The sequence below is a fragment of the Pinus tabuliformis genome, chromosome J (genome assembly GCF_031772625.1).
Source record: "Pinus tabuliformis cultivar Carrire ecotype Pingquan chromosome J, CPIR1, whole genome shotgun sequence".
Classification (NCBI taxonomy): Eukaryota; Viridiplantae; Streptophyta; class Pinopsida; order Pinales; family Pinaceae; genus Pinus; species Pinus tabuliformis.
The window spans coordinates 913,067,296-913,090,607 of NC_142295.1; the positions used below are offsets into that span (position 1 = coordinate 913,067,296).

General features: G+C 40.1%; 1 long non-coding RNA gene across 4 annotated transcripts in view; it reads right to left on the reverse strand.

Annotated features, from left to right (window-relative positions):
• Positions 1–23,312, reverse strand: part of LOC149229707 (uncharacterized) — a 58,620-nt gene that overhangs the window by 27,170 nt on the left and 8,138 nt on the right. For 3 of the 4 annotated variants that reach the window (XR_016247955.1, XR_016247954.1, XR_016247957.1), the window contains exon 3: positions 20,707–20,948. This is a non-coding gene — a long non-coding RNA (uncharacterized LOC149229707). Of the gene's footprint in view, positions 1–17,078; positions 17,155–20,706; positions 20,949–23,312 lie in introns of all 4 variants that reach the window. The other variant, XR_016247956.1, reaches the window with a different exon arrangement.

The following is a 23,312-nucleotide window of genomic DNA, read 5'->3' on the forward strand; positions in this document are numbered from 1 at the left end:
CACATAGCACCGAAGGTCTATGAGTCAGATGGTGACAGGGATGCCTGAATTCAAAAAGAGCATGAAAGTACATGTCTGAGATGTACCGAAGGAAAATCTTACAAGGGGACCATTCCCCTCATGTAGCAAGTCCACAGGTTTGGAACAACCCGAGGGGTTTGAGATTCATGATCAGGAATCTCACGTATGCAGGTGGAAGAAAGCCCTCTATGGCTTGAAGCAAAATTCCCCGGGCGTAGTATGAGAGGATTGATAGCTGTCAGATGAAGTTGAGATTCACTAAGAGTGAAGCCAATCCAAACCATTGTTTGAAAGTTGTGGATGATAGACCTCTCATACCAGCACCTTCTGAGGACGACCTATTTCAAACAGGTGTAGACCCTCTCACTTGCAGAAGTAAGAGGGAGTTGGATTCTGGATGTGGAATGGTAAACTGCAAGCCCGTGACTACCTCGAGGATCTTAACTTTCAGAACTTATATGGTAGTGATGTCGGACTAGATTTGGGAAATGCCTCTGAGTTTCATAAACTCATTCGCGTTGATGTTCTTGGTGAACTTCTGTCTGGACATATGTTTCGCAATTAGCATGGTGAGTTCATATTTGGTTGAGCCTCACTGGATTGGTGCCAAGAATCTTCTGAGATATCTTCGGGGCACGATGTCTCATGGATTGAGATACACTGCCGAAAATATGAAACTGCATGATTATTTGAATGTTGACAGGGTAGGCAGTGTGGAGGATCACTAGAGCACTTCCCAGTGTTGGTTCTCTTTGGATTCTGCTTCGATATCATGGATGAGCAGGAAGCAGAAGTCGGTTGCTATAAGCACCGCCGAGACCGAATACGTAGCTACAAGTATGATCTCGTGTGAAGCTACATCGTTGCAGAAGCTCTTAAGTGAGTTGTTTGTACACATGATGAATGCCACTGTGATTCTCTGTGACAACCATAGGGGGGATTCGATTATTGAGGAATCCCGTATTCGATGATTGCTCCAGCAGATAGACATCAGATACTGCCTTATTTGGATATGTTAAGTCGATGAGCGAGGAGCCTCCATCACATTGAGATTGATGTACAAGTTGTAAACATTTTGTCAAAGCCCCGGGGAAGGTCAAATCTGTGACTTTCCTGAATGACTTGGAGTCATTGAGAGACCTTCTTATAAGGGTCCTGCATGTTGCATGCATTGAGCTCTGGGAGCTCTGGGGGGCTTGGGGTACTTACTAGAGCAACATACGACCACAGGGCGACTCACCCTCCCCTGGTGGTGTGCTATGGATAGGATGATTAGTTCTCTCGTGGCAATTGTGAAACAGGATGATTAGTTCTCCTGTGGGCCGAGATGATTAGTTCTCCCGTGGCAAATGTGAAACAGGATGATTAGTTCTCCTGTGGGCCGGGATGATTAGTTCTCCCGTGGCAACTGTGAAACAGGATGATTAGTTCTCCTGTGGGCCGGGATGATTAGTTCTCCCGTGGCAACTGTGAAACATGATGATTAGTTCTCCTGTGGGCTGGGATGATTAGTTCTCCCATAGCAACTGTGAAACAGGATGATTAGTTCTCCTGTGGGCCGGGATGATTAGTTCTCCCGTGGCGACTGTGGGGCAAGATGATTCCTTCTCCTGTGGACAGGATGATTAGTTCTCCAGTCGAGGCATCCTACCCATGCACTCTGGGACTCATGGGAAGTATCTCTCATCTGATCAATGAGCAGGGAAATGGGTTTAGGGACCATAGTAGTACTATCGATGGACGCATCGATGTATCTACCGTACTCCCTACGCTAGGGTGACCTCCATTGATCTGGGATCAATGAAACTGATTTGGGATCAGTATAAGTGGTTTGAAACACTCTCTTGTGATACTAATCTGAGATCAATAAAACTGACTTTGGGCCAGTAAGAGTGATGTGACACACTCTCTTCAGATGAAACTGACTTCGGGTCAGTAGAGAATGGTATGAGACATTCTCGATCAATTCTTCTTCTTCATGGTTCAGCAAAGCAAAGCAGAGTAGTGCAAGGCACTAATTGAAGAGATAGTACAGTCGGATATATGGGTCAGCAGATGGAGTTCTCCCTAGTTAAGAGGGAGTGTTAAAATTGGCAACTAGAGCCAAACTCCATGTGGGTCATCTTATTAATGGAAGCTGGTATTTTTCTTGGATCCCTCTCATCGAGAGGTGAAGGATTGATCTAAAGATAATCCGATTCCGATAAGTATTCATGGAGATATGAATTTATTTATGTTATGGGACAATTCGTCAAGGTCGGCCAGCAACCAAATAAACCCCACTTGTGCTCAACGTTTTAGTATAAATAGAGGTGGCCTTCAAGTCATTTCAACACACTTGGGATCTCTTCCTCTCTACTTGCCTTTGAGTTTTAGTAAGAAAGAGATCCTAAGGGATAATGCTGCCCTAATCCAGAGGGCAGAAGCTGGAAAAGTCGGAACTGTCGGAAATGCTGGGAATAGCTAGAACTGCCAGAACAGGCGGGAAACCTGACGCAGAGGGCAGAAACCGAAACCGCCGGAACTGCCGAAACTGTCAGGAAAGCTGATGCAAAGGGCAGAAGCCGAAACTGTCGGGAACTGCCGAGAAAAGCCGGAACTGCTGGAATTGCCAAGAATAGTCGGAATTGCTGGAACTACCAGAACAGCCAGGAACTGCCGGACCTGCCAGGAACTGTGGAACTGTCGGGAACTGTCGGGAACTATCGAAACTTTCCAAACTGCTGGGAACTTCCAGGAACAGTCGGAACTGCCGAGAACAGCCGTAACTGCCGAAACAGCTGGAGCATGACTCCGAAGGACAACTAGCATGCAAGGGATAGCTAGCATGCAACAACAAGCATGCTAAGGACAACAAGCATGCTAGGGACAACAAGCAAGCAAGGTGCAGCCAGAGCATAGGTCAGTACGGCAACATGGTGTAGCAATGGCACATAATGCAGTACAGTGATGGGTACAGTCATGATTAATGAAGCGTGATGAGATGCAGCATAGTGATGATGGGTGCAACATGGTGCAGCGCGGTGAGGTGCAGCATGATGACGAAATGCAGCACAACGATAGGTGAAGGAGTCACCTTGGAGAATCAGTTGAAGGAGCATGTCTTCAACTGATATCATGTATCATCTTCTTAGAGATGATCTATGCTCTTATCTAGATAAGTCAAAGTGTTGACTTCCGTTGTAAACGTACTATCTCTCTCTCTTTGTTGAACTATTGAAGAACATATAAGAAGAATTGATCAAGGGTTTCCCCACATTGGGGTTTGTCCCTGGCTAGCACCACATCTTGTGTCCTCTTGTCTTGTCTTGTCTTCTGCGATTTATGTTTATGTTCTATCTGCAATTTACTTTAATACTAATGTGATTGCTAATCTGGAAAAGATATTGAGCTAACTGTGAAAATTGAAATAAATTGCTCTAAGCATAGAACATACCTAAAATTAACATGGTATCGGCGTTGAGGTGAAAACAATGCCCAAGCAAGAGTGAAAGAGAAATCACTGAAGACAGTTGGGAAAGGACAAAAGGATCAGTGGATTCCTCATCCCTCTTCAAATTCACCAAGGGTGAAGTCGAAGCAAAAAATATTATCAGAATGGCGCAGCAGAAGTTTCTGATGGCCTACCTAAAGATCACTTCATTGGGAAGTCCGGATCTAAGGGTGGAAGGAAAGGTAGATGCCTTGGTTGCAATAAGTTCGGCCATTATGCGAAGGAGTGTCCGAATGGCAGAGACACGTCTCTTGATGAAGATAACAATCATTCTAGGGACATCTTCAATGATCATAGAATGACAGGTAATGCAGGTCATCAAGGAAAAGGCCGACTCTTCAGAGAAAGCAAGGAAACCCAGGTATGAAGAATCAAATGTTGTTTCTGATAAGATAAAGAAGCGTTATCTTTGTATTGGCCCTCTCCTTCAGATTCTTTGGGAATCTGACTTATTGATCATAGTGATTCAAGGCACCTCATCGAATAGAAGGGTGCTCTCTCGAATTTGGTAGAGACGGAAACAACCGTGGGAATATACTTGGAGTCAATGCCACCTATCCCGGAAAGGGTATAGGGTATGTTACCCCTCAACTGAATGAGGGTAACTCTATTCATTTACAAGAATATCTTTTATGTACCTAATCGCAAGAAGAACCTGTTGTCCATCTCGGAAATGGAAGTCAAAGGTTACGAGGTGGCACTCATCAATGGAAAGGTACGTGTTTGAAAATAGAATTTTCAAAGATGTTTTTGAGTTCAGGGTTGTATCAAGTTGCAAGAAGTCCACTGGGGACCATGTCCATTGACACATAGCACCGAAGGTCTATGAGTCAGATGGTGACAGGGATGCCTGAATTCAAAAAGAGCATGAAAGTACATGTTTGAGATGTACCGAAGGAAAATCTTACAAGGGGACCATTCCCCTCATGTAGCAGGTCCACAGGTTTGGAACAACCCGAGGGGTTTGAGATTCATGATCAAGAATCTCACGTATGCAAGTGGAAGAAAGCCCTCTATGGCTTGAAGCAAAATTCCCCGGGCATAGTATGAGAGGATTGATAGCTGTCAGATGAAGCTGAGATTCACTAAGAGTGAAGCCGATCCAAACCATTGTTTGAAGGTTGTGGATGATAGACCTCTCATACCAGCACCTTCTGAGGACGACCTATTTCAAACAGGTGCAGACCCTCTCACTTGCAGAAGTAAGAGGGAGTTGGATTCCGGATGTGGAATGGTAAACTGCAAGCCCATGACTACCTCGAGGATCTTAACTTTCAGAAGTTATATGGTAGTGATGTCGGACCAGATTTGGGAAATGCCTCTAAGTTTCATAAACTCATTCACGTTGATGTTCTTGGTGAACTTCTGTCCCGACATATGTTTTGTAGTTAGCATGGTGAGCTCATATTTGGTCGAGCCTCACTGGATTGGTGCCAAGAATCTTCTGAGATATCTTCGAGGCACAGTCTCTCATGGATTGAGATACACTGCCGAAAATATGAAACTGCATGATTATTCGAATGTTGACTGAGCAGGCAGTGTGGAGGATCACTAGAGCACTTCTCAGTGTTGGTTCTCTTTGGATTCTGCTTCGATATCATGGATGAGCAGGAAGCAGAAGTCGGTTGCTATAAGCACCGCCAAGACCGAATACATAGCTACGAGTATGATCTCGTGTGAAGCTGCATGGTTGCAGAAGCTCTTAAGTGAGTTGTTTGTACACATGATGAATACCACTGTGATTCTCTGTGACAACCAGAGGGGGGATTCAATTATTGAGGAATCTCGTATTCGATGATTGCTCCAGCAGATAGGCATCAGATACTACCTTGTCTGGATATGGTAAGTCAATGAGCAAGGAGGCTCTATCGCATTGAGACTGATGTACAAGTTGCAAACATTTTGTCAAAGCCCCAGGGAAAGGTCAAATCTGTGACTTTCCCAAACGACTTGGAGTCATTGAGAGACCTTATAAGGGTCCTGCATGTTGCATGCATTGAGCTCTGGGAGCTTTGGGGGGTTTGGGGTACTTACTGGAGCAACATACGACCACAGGGCAACTCACCCCCCCCTGGTGGTGCGCTATGGACAGGATGATTAGTTCTCCGGTGGGCCGCTCCCGTGGCGACTGTGAAACAGGATGATTAGTTCTCTTGTGGGCCGGGATGATTAGTTCTCCCGTGGCAACTGTGAAACAGGATGATTAGTTCTCCTGTGGGCCGGGATGATTAGTTCTCCCGTGGCAACTGTGGAACAGGATGATTAGTTCTCTTGTGGGCCAGGATGATTAGTTCTCCCGTGGCAACTATGAAACATGATGATTAGTTCTCCTCTGGGCCAGGATGATTAGTTCTCCCGTGGCAACTGTGAAACAGGATGATTAGTTCTCCTATGGGTCGGGATGATTAGTTCTCCCGTGGCGACTGTGGGATAGGATGATTTGTTCTCCTGTGGACAGGATGATTAGTTCTCCTGTCAAGGCATCCAACCCATGTAGTCTGGGACTCATGGGAAGTACCTCTCATCTTATCAATGAGCAGGGAAATGGGGTTAGGGACCATAGTAGTACTATCAATGGACGCATCGATGTATCTACCGTATTCCCTATGCTAGGATGATATCCATTGATCCGGGGTCAATAAAATTGATCTGGGATCAGTATGAGTGGTTTGAGACACTCTTGTGATATTGATCTGGGATCAATAAAACTGACTTTGGGCCAGTAAGAGTGATGTGACACACTCTCTTCAGATGAAACTGACTTTGGGTCAGTAGAGAATGATATGAAACATTCTCAATCAATTCTTCCTCTTCATGGCTCAACAGAGCAGAGCAGAGTAGTGCAGGGCACTGATGGAAGAGATAGCACAGTCGGACATATGGATCAGCGGATGAAGTTCTCCCTAGTTGAGAGGGAGTGTTAAAATTGGCAACTAGGGCCAAACTCCATGTGGGTCATCTTCTTAATGGAAGCTGATATTTTTCTTGGATCCCTCTCATCAAGAGATGTAGGATTGATCTAAAGATCATCCGATTCCAATAAGTATTCATGGATATATGAATTTATTTGTCTTATGGGACAATTCGTCCAGGTCGGCCAGCAACCAAATAAGCCCCACTTGTGCTTAACGTTTTAGTATAAATAGAGGTGGCCTTCAAGTCATTTCAACACACTTGGGATCTCTCCCTCTCTACTTGTCTTTGGGTTTTAGTAGGAGGAGAGATACTAAGGGATAACGTTGCCCTAATCCAGAGGGCAAAAGCTCGAAAAGCCAGAACTATCGGAACTGCTGGGAATAGCCGGAACTGCCGGAACAGTCGGGAAAGTTGACGCAGAGGGCAGAAACCGAAACAGCCAAAACTGCTAGAACAACCGGGAAAGCTGATGCAGAGGGCATAAGCCAAAACTGCCGGGAACTGTCGGAACTGTCGGGAAAAGTCGGAACTGTTGGAACTGTCGGGAATAGCCGGAATAGCCGGAACTGCCAGAACAGACTGAACAACCGGGAGCTGCCAGAACTGCCAGGACCTGCCGGGAATTGTCGGGACCTGCCGGGAACTACCGGAACAGACGAGAACTGTCGGGAACAGCCGGAACTGCCGGGAACAGCCAGAACTGCCAGAACAGCCAGAGCATGTCTTCGAAGGACAAATAGCATGCAAGGGACAGCTAGCATGCAACAGCAAGCATGCTAAGGACAACAAGCATGCTAGGGACAACAAGCAAGCAAGGTGCAACCAGAGCATAGGTCAGTACGGCAACATGGTGTAGCAATGGCACATAATGCAGTACAGTGATGGGTACAGTCATGATTAATGAAGCGTGATGAGATGCAGCATAGTGATGATGGGTGCAACATGGTGCAGCGCGGTGAGGTGCAGCATGATGACGAAATGCAGCACAACGATAGGTGAAGGAGTCACCTTGGAGAATCAGTTGAAGCAGCATGTCTTCAACTGATATCATGTATCATCTTCTTAGAGATGATCTATGCTCTTATCTAGATAAGTCAAAGTGTTGACTTCCATTGTAAACGTACTATCTCTCTCTCTTTGCTGAACTATTGAAGAACATATAAGAAGAATTGATCAAGGGTTTCCCCACATTGGGGTTTGTCCCTGGCTAGCGCCACATCTTGTGTCCTCTTGTCTTGTCTTGTCTTCTGCGATTTATGTTTATGTTCTATCTGCAATTTACTTTAATACTAATGTGATTGCTAATCTGGAAAAGCAAGGATAATTTTAGGGGCGAATGTTCGCCCTTTGGCGAAATTAAGGGGTTTTAAATTTTTAGTGGGCGAATATTTTGTATCATAGTACATTTTTACAAATCACCTCAAATAGCCCACCTTATTTTAAGGGAGAGGGTAAAAAAGGTAAATTTAGCCCTTGAAATTAGGACTTACAACCTTCCATTCGCCCATTTTCAAGAATAGGTTTTATTTAAGTGAATCCATTCGCCCATTTTCAAGAATAGGTTTTATTTAAGTGAATCCTATGGGCAAAATACCATATTTATAAAAGAGGTATGGTAAATTAATAAAAATATAAATAAATGAGAGGTATGCTAAATAAATAAAACATTTTTTATATTTACTCCATAAGTCACCTTATATACATGTAAGGGTGTAAACAAATAAAAATATAAGTAAAGTGGAGGTATGGTAAATAAATAAAACGTATTTTTATACTTACTCAAAAGGTATGGTAAATAAATAAAAATAAAAATAAACTAGACGTATCGTAAATAAATAAAACCTCTTTTTATATTTAGTCCATAACCCTCATTCTATTTATGAAGGCTCAAGAAAGAGGTTTTATTTAAGTGAATCCTATGGGCCGAATACCATATTTGTAAAAGAGGTATGGTAAATTAATAAAAATATAAATAAGCAAGAGGTATGGTAAACAAATAAAACATTTTTTTATGTTTACTCCATAAGTCACCTTATATTTACGAACACTCAAAAAATGGGTTATATTTAGGTGAAACCTATGGCCAAAATACTATGGGACAAATACCATGGACTAGATTGTTATTAATACCATGCAAAAAACCATTATTAACCCTAATATTAGAATTAATAAAAATAAAAATGGCACATGGTATTGACCCATGGTATTCACCAAAATGGCACATGGTATTGACCCATGGTATTCACCTGGAATGTAGCCTATTTAAATGGGGGAATTAAACCAGCATGTAGCCTAGGAATTTACAAAGTTTTATTATTTAGTGAAAGACTCGCCGAGATCTTACAAGATTTTATAATTGAGTAAAATATTCGCCATGCCTGGTGAGAGATTCGCCAAAAAATTATATATACATATTATATTATTGATAAAATCGCCTTCCATTTTTCCTATATACCATGGAGATTCGCCCATTTATTATATTTATAAATTTAGGGGGGGTTCTTAAAATTTTCCCTGTGGAAAAGAGATTGAGCTAACTGTGAAAATTGAAATAAATTGCTCTAAGCATAGAACATACCTAAAATTAACACACTGACAGTTGTAGTTTTCTCATTAGGTCATCAAATCAAAATGTGTTACATAGGTAGTGCAATGCCAATGGAAAATAGAAATAGAAAATATAAAATAACTACAGATATACAAGCCTCAAGGCAGTGGGTAGCCCATGACTCATGAGTCATCAATCCTCATAGTCATCATCAGAATCAGCATCAATGTCCTCATCATCATGGTCACCACTGCTCTCCTTTGCATCCTCCTCCTCCCTTGTATCCATAGTCGCCCCTGCATCTGCTGGTGTGGAGGATGACTCCTCTACAATATCACCGTCGTCAAATTTAACAGGCTCTTGCACTGGATCAATGAGATCCATGTTCGCCAATGCCAACTCAACATTGCTGTCCAAACCCATATCATCAGGAAAGACATCCCACATCTTTGTCTTTCCCTTCAACCACTCTTCCCTCTGCCTGTATATAAGACGAAGGTTGGTGTGCACATACACCATTGTCTCTACCCTGGATTGCTCAAGCCTACTCTTCTTCACACTATACAAATTCCCATATGTGCTCCAATTCCTCTCGCAACAAGAGGATGAAGTCACCTGAGAGAGGAGCCTCATGGCTAACTGCTGAAGAGGAGGGCTTGTTGCCCCATGATTTGCCCACCAAGAATAGGGCTTCTTAGCCCCCATGTCTCTAATCACATCATATCCTGCAAATCAACCAGTGCCAGTGGAAAACTCTGCAAAGGCATCTTCCACCTCATCAAGCAATGCTCTATCCTGAAAAACCTACCTGAATGCATCTTTCCTCCCCTGTGAGATTTCACCATCCATGTGAGGAGGGAATCTGTGGGAAGGTCCACCATTCAGCCACTCATGGTTGTAGTATTTTGGGTTCAATGAGTGAGCCAAACAATGTAAAGGTGTGCAATTCTTGTCCCATCTGCTAACAAGAATATCATGTATAGTACCACAAAAGGCCTCTGGTGATGTCTCGTACTCGGGGCACTCACTCTGTAGAAAAATGCTCCTCACAGACTCAATCACGGAATCCCATCCCTCATAAACCTCTCCTAGGATGGGTTTGTCTGTATCTGCAAATTGAAGCAAAGAAATGATTGGGTCCATGATCTCAATAATTAGATCTACCCTCTCCCACCAAGCATCATCTAGCACTGTGTCCTTCACTCTTTTAGAGGCTACTTGATCTGTCTTTCTCCAAAAAGACCAAAACTCATAAATAACCATGGCCCCAAGAGCGGTCTTGACCTCCCTCAACCTCTTCAACATGATGAATGAAGAGGCAAACAGTGTATCAACAATCTTCAACAATGATAGATTGTTGTACTCCTTGTAGATAGTGAGGGCATTTGTATGATTTTGCACAAAGTTACAGATATGTCGTACATCCTCAATAATGTTACCAATCCAAAGCACATCAAAAGCAATGGATTTCAGTGCTAAGTTCAATGAATGGACAATACAAGGTGTCCAAAACACTTGTGGATATTTAGCTCCCACAATCATGCTAGCAGCCTTGCAAATAGGTGCATTATCTGTAATGATTTGCACACAAGAATCAACACCTACATCTTCAATAACTTTAATAAATAACTCACCCATAAATTGTGCATCCTTGTATTCTCCAAGTGTATCCATTGCTTTCAAGAAAACTGGACCATTCAAGGAAGACACCATGAAGTTGATGAGTGGGTTTCGTGCCGGATTTGTCCATCCATCAGAAACAATGTTAACCCCAGATGTTGGCCATGATGCTTTAATAGGCTCAAGCTTTTTTTGCACCTCTTTTTTTATCTTCGTCAACAATGTGGTTCTAAGCTTCTTTGAACCAGGAGGCACATACCATGATGGAGACCCGTGAGTTAGAGCTCGGCACATCTCAATAAATATAGGTGAGCATGCAATATTAAAGGATATGAAGTTTTGATAGAAAAAGAAGGCAATGGTGAGATCAAGCTCTTCTCGTTTCTCTTTTTGAAAAATGTTGTCCATTGGACCAAGTGAAATTGTCTTTCTTTTTGCTGCTTATCCCCCAATACAACTCTCAAATGGAAATTTGGTGGTGTCTTTCCTCAAAAATGGAAGGGGGTCATCATTCTTGGTTTTTCTTGATTTTGCAGCCACATTTGCCATACCAACAGTGAACTCTTTTTCCATTTCTTTCCTCTTTTGTAAAGGAACAGCTTTACAAGCTCCAACTCCACAACCTGGTAAAGCCAACAAATGGCCTTTCACACGGTAATATGTGCTTGTGAAAGAACTGTGGCAAAAGTTGCATCTCCAATGCACATTGCCTCCTCCCTTCCCCTTGGTGCTTGGCCCATCCTCTCTTGTGACATATTTCCACAAGGGATATTTCTCAATGTTGTCTTTAGGAGGAAGTCTTCCCTCAACATTACTTGCAGCAGACTCTGATGATATTGGGGGAGGAGGGGCATCTCCAATGGGGACATTCTTCCCCTTCCTTTGCCCCCTACCTGCTGCCCTTGATTGAGCCATGAATACTATAAAAAAATAAACAAAACATGCACAAATTTGTAAAATAAATGCATATACAAACTGTTGTAATAGAAATGAAAAAAATAGAGATGAAATGCACTTACCTGGTGCTTGAATCTCCTTGCCGAACGCTCCAAACCCTTAGCTCCTTGCCCACAAATCATTGTTTGCAAAAATGAATGAGAGAAATGGTAAAAAATAAAAAGAACAGCATTGTTTTAAATCCGCGGGTTTCACTTTTACGGGATTCGAATCCCAAAATCAGGACACGATGTGTCCTAACGGGACACAACCGGGATTCGATCGTGTCCCGTTTTTGGGATTTGAATCCCCTCGAATCGTTTCCAATTCGTAGGATTCGGACACTTCACCAGATTTGGACAAATTCGGTTTTAGAGCAACTATGTTATAATTTTGAGCAGCGCTTGTGCGAGGTTGAATGTCGATTTATTGATAACACCCTTGGGAGGCTTAATCGTTAATTCAGTAGGTATGACATTTGGAGTAGGATCTGATGGAGATGTGGTCAAAATGGTAGGTTGATCAGTAGCATGACCGTTCCAATGATTCATGTTACCGTCATTCTTACTTTGGGTAGCCACCAAAACTTCAATTTTGGGTTTAGCAGAAGAAAACATTAAAACCGAGTTAGAGGAAATAGGGTCTCGGGCAAACATATTGGTCTCCTGATTCGGAAAATGGGTTTGTCAACACAGCAAGCGTAGCAGATGATTTAAGGAATTGATTCATCTCAACCTGGTGTGGACAATCACGAGTGAAATGTTCCTCATTATAGATCAAACATGGGTAACGAGGTTTCCTCCTCTTTAGGAGACTGATTGTTTTGTTTATCCTATGGAGCATTATATTTCTTCTTCTTGCCTTTACCTTTATTCTTACTTCCTAGTTGCGGAGATTTGCCTTTAGATGAGTGAACGACATTGATCTCGGAAGTAGAATCCGCAAGAGTGGAAGGAGGGATTTGAGTAGTGATAGCAAGAGTTGAACCAAATGGTTTATTCGTCGTCTGTTGAATGGTAGAACCAATCACGCCATCGGTAGCATGTGATTCTTTACCAGGAGTTTGAGAAATAGTATCGGTAGGTCACGGAGCATTTGGTATCTTATCATAAAGCATGCTAGATTGGGTATAAATGAGATCCAAGTACTAGGAACGAGCAATCACCTTCTCTTCGATTACTACTCTGCCTTTTTCTACGTCTTTTGTGATAGATGGCAACAGAGACTTAATGAACCATTCAGCTAACAATTGGTCAGGAACGAAAGTCTTAACCAAGCAACGACGACGTCGCCACTCATGAATATGATCAGAGATCTGAGTGGCATTATTTTGTTTGAAATTGGTTAAGAGTTTTGTTCTAGTCTCATATCTGATGGGTAACTGGAAATGTGTTAGGAATTGTAAGAACCTGAACTATAAGCTAATTTCTAAATAGTAGAACTTGAAATAGTGAATACAGAATTTTACAGAAATTTAATCTAATGAATACTAACCTTTCTGCTTTGCTAAAAATCTTTCTGCTTTGCTGAAAAATCTGTCTACTCTGCTGCAGTTCTTGTCCAGCTGTCTGCTCTGCTGAAATTCTGCTGAAAATCTATCTACTCTGCTGCAATTCTTGACCGGCTGTGTCACCAAAACGGCCAAAACCACCCTGCCGAACTGAGTACAACCTAGGTACTCAGTCTCAGAAAGCTTTCAGTTGAAGCAATTTGATTTCCCCCGTGTCCAAAAACATCAGTATAATCAAGACTCAAGTTTCCTTCATAACCGTACTACAGTATCCAATTTGTTCTCCTTCCCCCTCCAAATGATTTTTTTCCTTCTCCTTTTATTTCCTCATCCACCGCCTTCTTTTCCTTCTTCGTGTCAATTTTATGGTTACGTGTAACTTTTATGAAATCGAATCTGATTTGATTTCGTTGATTTTTATTTGAATACGTAGTTTGATTTAATAAGGTTTATTTATTTTATTATTTTATAAATTAATTATAAATTTATTAAATTTATAATTTTAATTAATTTATATTATTATTTTATTTATAGGCGGGTCATTACAGGAATGTAGTAGCCAAAGCGCTAAAATTATCAAATGAAGCTCGAGGTAATTCAATGTACCATTTAGTTGTCATATCAGTGAGTGTACACTGGAAAGATGCAAATGCTCTGAATCATCATTAAGGGAGTTCGAAGAACACCACAAATGATAAGTCATTATGTGCATGGATGGGTCTTCTCCAGGCTTTGCATTGAATTTAGGAATATCAAAAGGCAACTTGGTATGAATGACCAACTACCAAGGAGAATGAGCAATGGGATCATTGGTGAGCCTGGTCAAATCCGAATATTTGAGAGTTGCTACGAATGGCAGCTGCCTATTAAGGTCCAATGGAGGATATCCTAGATAACATGGGATAGCCTGAGCAACAAGTATCTGTGTCTCAGGATAGGGAGTATTTTGATAGCCAGTATACACACAACCCGGTTGTCGAGCTCCAAGATAACCTTGCAAAGATTGAAATGGTTGAGTTTGGACTTTTTGACCCTAAGGCATTTGAGAAATACCTTGATACAGTGGATATTGTTACCCTATGGGATTTTGCATCATCCCAACATAAGTTGGATTCGGTTGTGGTTTTGCCTGTGCCATACCATACACATTCTAACCCATTTGAGTTTGAGGAATGGTCTGCCCCAAATTGTTGTGATTGTAAGTTACCTTGAAGAGGTTAGGTATACATGGCTTGGGATGTGCCAGATACTGGCGGAATAGGTTGAGTTAAAGGTACAACCTGTAAAGGTTGGCTCACATTCATTTGAGTTTGAACAGGTTGAGATATGGGTTGTTGAACAGAAATCTGAGAGGTAGGTGGAACAGGTTGAGAGGCTAAAGATGAAGCCACAACTAAACCAGGTTGAATAGGCAAAGTAGGTTTCCAAACATTAGCATTCTTCCTGAATAGGGAGGAATCATTTGAGGCTGAGCACTAACTTGAGGAGATGGAAATGAACCTACAACAGGTTTTCCCCCTGCCGAAAGAGGAGGATAATACAAAGGCAACTTCCCCCCAAGAGGAGGGTTCCCAATAGGAGATGGATTGGGTTGTTGTAGATAACCATGTCCACTAACATAAGGGCTAGTCTGCTGCTGAACTGTAGGTGTAGATGGAGGAAGAGGAGCAAACTATGTAGCGCTCATTAAAGAAGTGCCAGACGAAATTCCATATGTAGATGTCATGGGAGAGGTCCATGGACTGGATGTTACACCAGAGAAGGTACCAGACAAGGATTGGTAACCAGGCGGGACAGACGGGCCACCATATAAATGTGCCTCTAGTGTCATTACAAACATGGATGAGGTTTCAACTTGGGTTGTCTTAGCCATGGTAGAAGATACAGGCTAGGAAACCATAACAAATTCAGTCATGGTTATTTGTCCCAAAGAAGATTTCCAAGGGAAACTCAAAGGTGAGTTGAAAGGAAAAGAATCAGACAAAGGAGGCTGAAATGGAGTATGAGGAGATGGAAAAGGATAGTCTTGATAAAATGATCCCCTTCTCAAATGGGAGAGGGGGGTTGAGGCCCTTCCGATGGAATCCCTTCGATACTCAAAAGACCAGGTGGAAGGGATTCACCGTCGGATCCAAGATATATAGTTTGGGATTGTGTTTGAGACAAAGGAAGAGAATGAGAAGGTCCATAAGTAATAGGTGTAGATGGATTAGGTACCTCAAGTTGAATAACCTTAGGTTGAGTTGTCTTTGATTCGGGAAAGTCAAGTTCAATAGCCTCAAGTAAAGAGATTTCATGTGCTTCAGTTTCGACTATGTCAGAGTCACCAACCAATGGAGAGGTAATCTCGGGCTCCGTACTCATAGGAAAAGATGATTCTGGTGGATCTATCTCAGATGGAGGACCATAAGTAATAGCTCGGGAAGTACCAGATTTGGTAGTCTACATTTTATTATGATTCTGACGATGTCGAGGAGTTGTCTATGGTGGGAGAGGTGGCTTATTTTTCATTCTACACAAACGATGGGGTAAAGGGTTTTGTTCTTCCACGTTGGATTAATAAATTTTAACAATTAACACAAAAAATAAATAAAAGAGGGTAAACTAGGCATAAAGGTTTACCAAGCAATTGTGAACTGCAATATACAACCTTGGAGAACCAAGGATTTACGTACAGTAGGCAATCTCCCTAAATGTTGTGTTCGGTGTATCACAGTGTACAAGGCGACTAACTTGGTTACCTATGGCGAGGATAGCAACCTATGGTGGACTTCCAAAATATACTCGACGGTACATGGAAGTGCAGTTTGTGTTAGTGTTGTCTAATGCATAACCATATGATGAGAGCATTCCCATATACTTTTCATGTGTGGAGCGCCATCCAATATACCCGAAGATACGTGGAGAATGGTCTGATACACTAACATACGTGGACCGGGATATCACCACCGAAATGCAACGCTGGAAAAAAAACAACAACTCCTATGTTTATAGACGTCAAAACACGTCTCTAGCCTGGACCTCTAGATGTTTGCGTTAATGTTAGAAATTCTCCTTAGGTTGATTCAGTAAATTTTAAAGTTTATCTTGAGTTAAGTTTCGCTTTTCAAGGCTCACCACGAATTTTACCTGAATATCCTAAAATGCAAACTAGCATGATAAAATGAAACTCTTTTGTTCAATGAAAATATATATATGGGAGGGAAGAGAACAAAGAATATGCAATATACAAGATGCGACAAACAATATTGTTAAGCAATTACTATAATGCAACTATTTCTAACTACGATTTTCAATCACAAAACCCTAGATGCAATGCATGATGCATAAGATTTTTCTTTTCAATCCCGCTTAATTTTCATATGGAAACTAAGGTAATCGCCTAATCACTGATAAAAAACACTTTTCAGAACGATGAATGAAACACAAATTCCTTCAAGCAATCAATGTAATAATGACCTAATGGCAAGAAGAAAGCAAAATCTAAACAAATTCTTATCAAAGGCACTCAAAACCAAAAGAAAACAAGATGAAGGCTTCTAAGAGAGTTAAACACACTCAGGGACACGAGGACCAACTGAAACCAAGTTAATCAGAGAGCAAAGCATGAAAAGGCAATTTTTTCCATGAAACAGGGAACGCAGGTGCAAAGAGGCAACCAGTGCTCTGCAACACAGGTACAGAGAAGGCCAGGGTTCTCTGCAATGCTCTGTCAGCAAACCAAGGGGTGCGTTGATCAAGGAAAAGGGATTTTTCGACACAAAAAATCAAATTCAGCTCAATGAAAGGTCTTCCTAGGGTCAATTCAAACTGAGTGAGACAATAGGGGTCTATTCAGGAGGTGCAACAAGGATATATTCAAGGAAACCACTAAGGAAATGAATATATCCCTAGAATGGTCGCTAATTTGTTATACAGAATCTACGACTGTGGATAGAAGTATCTTCTCTAAACCTAGTGGCCTCGTCTAGAACAACAGAAACCAAAGACTTAAAGTTCCCCTTAGAGGAATTGGAAAATGGAAAGATGCTTACTTTTGATACGTTGCAAGCTCTTCTCTCCTCTTGGCTTGTCAGCTCCAACCGTAGCTTTGATTCCTATAATTAGAACCTGCACAAACAAACAACACAAGCTAAAGATCTACAACAACTATGTAGCATTATCCAATCACTCTATTCAATGGATTAGCATAGCATTGAAATATATGAATGTAAACATAACATAACACATATAGGAAAACGGCAGACTCTTTGTATTAATATGAAAGGGAGAGAGTTTACAACCAAAAGTGGAAGTTGATCTTGTAGAGATCCCTCCAAGTTTACTTGTCCTTCCTTGCCATAATGTACACCTCAAAGCCACCCTAATGCATGGGAATGATAACTCTCTTATGACCAAATTACTAGCATAAGGGTATGATTAGTCCCCAAAATCCAACCTCTAGCTTGTGGATGGCAGTAAATATATAGGAGACGATGGTAGTTTAGGAATTCTTATCCATTTACCAATCTAGGCTTGAGATCCACTCTTGATGGGAGGATGAGCTCAAGGGATAAGAGGTGAAATCTCCAAGGTAGGGTGAGACAAGATTCAAAGTTCTTATCCAAGGTAAATGGTTGTAACAACTCTTGGAAGCTTATGGAAGAGGAAGCTTCAGGATTCTTTTTATTTTTCCCGAATTTTTAGAATCAGCGCACCCCCAGCAATGGACAACCTACTCTGATCAAAGCATGTGCAGAACTGAGCAACTTGTTTTCAACGCAGATCCCTAAACGGACAAGGCGCGCTGGGCCTTAAAAGCACTAGAATGAAGCAGTCAAGGTCACAGACTCGGGGATTTGAGAGAGTCGTGCTTAGGGATTTGTGTAGGGATGATGACAAGGTGTTCATGGATGTTGATGGATCCAATTTGTAGGCCTATTAACCAAATGTGACAAAATGACCTATAACATTAATCATAACAATGTGCATGATTCCTCCACTTGCTCTATCTCTTGTGATGGCCAAAAAGACAGATTTGACCACTAGAATTTTGAACACCTCTTCAACATTTTTGTGAAGCCAGTAGAATCGAGGATCTTGTTTGTAGTTATCTTGCAAAAAAATTCAAAACTAAAAGACCATTATGTCAAATAACTTGAGGATGAAACACAAAAGTTCTATCTTTAGCAATACATTTTAATAAAAATATTTCATCCGTTTTCAGAATCTCATACCCTTGAATCACACATTGTAATGATAACCAAATTGGCAATCTGGATAACATGGTCATGATTGAACTTTGGAAAAATCCCCCTTTCGATCAATACATTTGATATTAAAACTAAAAAGGAAGTAAAACATGTTCCTTGGAGATTTTTGGTGTGATCATGCAGGAAGTTCATTTGAGCTGCCTCCAACAATATCATATTCAATCATAAAATGAAGTGCAAACAAAACATTGCTTTCATAGTTAGTGAAGCACTTTGAACCCAATCCATCAATTGTAGTTCCCCTTTTTATCATCTACAATAATGTCACAGCAGATAATAGTGCAACTTGTGTCCTCTATGTAAGTTTATCATATTGCATGTTTTTCTTTGGACTGGTACCAGAGGTTCCTATGTCCTTCACCTGAGCTTTGGCATTTGTTATGAGCAATGACTTAGCATTCTAGAGTTAGCACACTTGCTTAGCACTCTCAATAATACTTGACATTGTTACTTTGAGGGCAGATTACTAAAATGCATAATGTCATTATCTTCCTCATTTATGAAACACTTGAAATGCCTTCTTAATACCTATTGAATGAAGTTCACTTGGTTGTGATGCTTGGCTCTTGGCTTGTTAGTTGGCGGACCTGAAGATTGGGCCTCAAGCCCAATAATTTTTGTAAAAAAACACAATGAACCTGCATATTAACTCGAGAGCAAAAAAAGACTTTAAAACCCCAAAAAAAAATTGATCGAATTATAAAAAAATTGCAAGTGATAACATCGGCTCCAATGGGGATGCCATCCTCCCTACTAGGTAGCAAATAACCCATAGACCAAGTGCCTGATCCATTGGGTTGTTACCAAATTCTTTTTGCAACCTGTAACTGTGACCTGATCTGAAAATACCACAACTGAAAACTGAAATATCCACAAACTGAAAGCCATACTGTAATATGAAGGTTGAAAATTGAAACCTAAAACCATGTATTCAATTGTTCAAAAATCACTTATATACAAACTAAACTGAAAACCTATGAAAGCTAAAACCAAACTTCTCACTGACAATTTTGTTGTAAACTGAAAGTGAAATCCTTTATACAAAGTTCAAACTAGAAGTTGATTCTGCAACTCACACTGAAATCATGGAAACTGAAAACCTGAAATGTTAAAATATGCTCACTCTTATGAGCTTATTCAAGAACAAACTATTCTACTATAAGCCGATGAAAATAACTGCAATATTAAGTGATTTCAAAAACCTAATGCAACCATGTAAATAAATGGTTACTTAACTAGTTTATGCTTTCACTCTCCTAAAAAAAAAGAAAAAAATGAAAGATGGCAATTCAAACTCCAGCTGAAACTGATACTCATAGTCCATGAACACCACAAAATCCACCTTCACTGCTGAATGCAACATACTTGTAAAAGTGTCTGTGAAAGTATCAAAAAATACCTCTTCCTGATGAGCAAAAAGAAAATGGCATTTTTCATTTGTAATAGATGTTGTTTTTTGTTCTATTTCCTTAAACTCAAGATCATATTTAAACAAAGAAACAACAATCCGCTCAATATTCTTATTATCCACATCAGGGAAAAACTCTGTACATTCTTGAAAATTTTCAAATGGAACTGCCACATTACATGTATCAAGAATATCAAAAATTAACCCTTCATACAATTCAACGAGAATGTCATATTGGCTTTCAAAAATTTCAGAATTTATCAATTCAAGAGGTGTAAGATTGAATAGCATCTTCATTTTCAAAGTGATCTAAAACAACCTGCTCTTCTTCATTGACTAATTCAGAAGGTAAATAAACTCCAGAAAATACTGATTGACTATCCATATCTTCATCCTGATTTCTTAAAATTTCTGAAGATTGTTGGATCTCTTCATTATTCTCAAGGGATAAAGTATGAATTTGAATATTATGATCCTGATTTTCTTCATTTTCAGTCAAGGGAGGCACTAAATTCTGCTACAAATCTTCCTGAATATCATGACAATTATCCTCTAATATATTTTTCTGCTGTTGAAAATAATCTTCATAAATTCTTTAATTTCTCCATCCATTAATTCTTCATCACCATATTCATTTTCAATGTGTTGAAATTTGTTTTCAAAACTTTCACAATAGTTCCCAAAAAGTGATAAAGATTGGTAACATTCCCTATAATTCTCATAAAAAATTGTATGAAAATATTTAAGAGAATATAAGCTAGCAGGTGGCAAATTTTCATACCATTATCTTGCCTTTTCTTCCAAAGAAACCATTAACATTTTCATTAGATAATATTCATGCAACTCAACCCTTTGCTTATGTATATGCAAATGAAATTTGATCAGATGCAAAACGACATCATCTCCTTTTTATCTTTAAATTTCGGCAGATATGTTTTCCAATCTATACAAGGCAATTGATTTGGAAAACCAGGAATATGTGACCAATTCATAGGAGCTTACCTTTCAAATCTGCAAGATTCTATGGAATCCATCTTCGGACAGTGGAGTCACCAAGAAATTCTTTATGCTACTGATTCTCCGGACAGTGGAGTCGCCAAGGAATTCTGAGCTCTGGAGTATTTGACAGCGGAGTCGCCAGGTTTAAGATAGACAACCACCATTGTGTCTGACTTTTGTTCGCCATCAGAAATCAGATAGAAATCATTTTTGCTCCTCTGAGATAATTTACTTGAAGTCTTTTCCTGCATGACAATGGTCGCGCCAAAACGTTATCACGCTGTAATTTTCCTGGCTATGAAAGGAAAAACCAAAGGTAACATTGAACCAATCTTTTAGATTGAAAGCTAGCCATTCCAAACCAGATAGGGCTCTCTCTACAATTCAGTTATCCAATGTCACTTCAACAGCTAGTTGTGTGCCCAGATTAGTGGCCAGATATTTGGTAGGGTAAAGGTTTTACAAAGTGGTTGTACAAAGAGAAAATCTAATAGGCAATGGAGTCAAAGGTTGAATATAAATCAAAGGGTTTCCAAGATCCTGGTTGATGAACCCAAAACTTACAAAGGTGAGATAAACAATATTTCCTTAGAACATTAGTTCATCAGAGTATGGTGGTAGAATTAAGAAAACGGTCCATCAAACAAAGCACCAAAAGATGAATTATGTATTGACTTTAGAGAGACAGAGTGAAAATATTTGAATCTAATGAAGGACAGAGCATTTCATGAATTCTTAACTTGTAAACGTTCTTTCAAATATGAAGAAATAACAGTAGTGAAAAGCACAGAAGGAAAACGTGCACTAAGGAAAATGACTGGAAAATATTGTCACATGAATCTTTGGGTAAAATGCCCAAGTACTTCTGCCTTGGAAACTTTGATCTATATTAAAAACATCTCATGTACATAGAAAGGTTTTTTCTCTCCAAACCGAACCCCTCTTTCATTACAAATGATGAAATATATAGCAAATACAATCTGCTAGCCGTTGCTAGCTTTTAGGAGTAAAATCATATTATTAAATCTAAATTTAACAACAAATTAAAAACAATCTTCTAATTTGTTGCAAAATTTCAGCATCTAAGTCTAAAAATAAAATAAGTTGTTGCAAAAGAATTCAAATAGATGGAAATTTGAAGTTGAGTTTCCTTGAAATTTGGGATATGCATATTTGGTTGCCAGGTATTAAGAACTAACTGCTTTTGATCGCTCGATATGTTCAATTGCTGATATGTGGGGCTTGGAATTATCTTACCATGTACCCTATTATCTGTATAATTTTCCTAGAATCCTGGAATGGATCCTTATAATGCTGCCAAATTTTTTTGGGTAATATGCTGCCAAAACTCTGATTTTTTAAACGTTGCCACTTCATTTTGTTAGAAAATCAGAAAGGAAGAAATATTTTCTTATATAGATAATGACTTGTGATTCTTTTATCTTTATGTTCTTCTTTATCTTTTAGTTCATCAATTAATTACCAAAATAATAACACAAGGACAATAGATGTAGGCAGACAGCCAAGGCAAAACACCTATCTAGGGGAAAACCCAGTCAACAATTCTTCCTTCAATAGTTTCTCGAGATAATCCAAGACTCTAGACCCAAACAGAGATTCCCTCCACACCAAGTCAGCCCTCAACAATGTTTTAAAACTCCGACTCGGCCGAGGGTCGACTCCGACTCGGTATCAACTCGGCCGGCTCGATTTCAATGACTCGGTCATTGTAAAAAATACATTAAATATTTATTTTTTATAAAAACACATAATTTTAAAGATTTTCATTCATGTTTCCAAACACACAGCATTAGAATATAGATAGAAGACAACATATGATCAAAGTAGGCTCATGAATATATCCATTATATCAAAATGGCACCCAATGCATTGTCCAATACATACACGATGATGATATAGAGATCAAAACAAAAACACATAACCAAGGAGGCTATAAATGGCCTCTACAACAAAAGTCTGTGACCAGTACTATTGGCTACTGCTAGAGTTGCCAACATCATCTGGCTCAGTGTTACTTGGAAGTTGGGAGCAGGAGCGAAAGTGGGGAGCGAGAGCGAAAACGGGAGCGGGAGCGACATTTTCAGAAGCTCCTGGTTTGGGAGCGAATGCCAGAGGAGTTCGACAACCAATGTCACTAACATCAAGGTACATAGAGGGATTGGTGCTCTTGATTAAATACGAGTTCCATACCCTAATACATGACAAAATTCAATAGAAACATTGCAATCCTCCAATCCTGAAATCCTGAAAAACTGATAAGTCTGCTGGATTTTGAATGAAATCTAAAATTCTACTTTCTCCATATGAAATCCAATGAGGCCGAAACCACTCTCAAACATCCTGAGTCATTTCATGGTAATGTTAAAAATTTAAGTAAAAGGATGAAAATGAAGATTAAGGAGAATGTCACTTTTACTTTAAGAATTTAACATTACCATGAAATTTGAATAGCATATCAATAGTAGACAGCATTTGAGTGTGTTAAATAGGGTTTGGGAGGGGGAAATGGACCCCAAATAACATTTAACTAATTCATAAAACACATTGGAGTTCAAACCAATCAGCAAACACTTCAAAATTTCATTAAA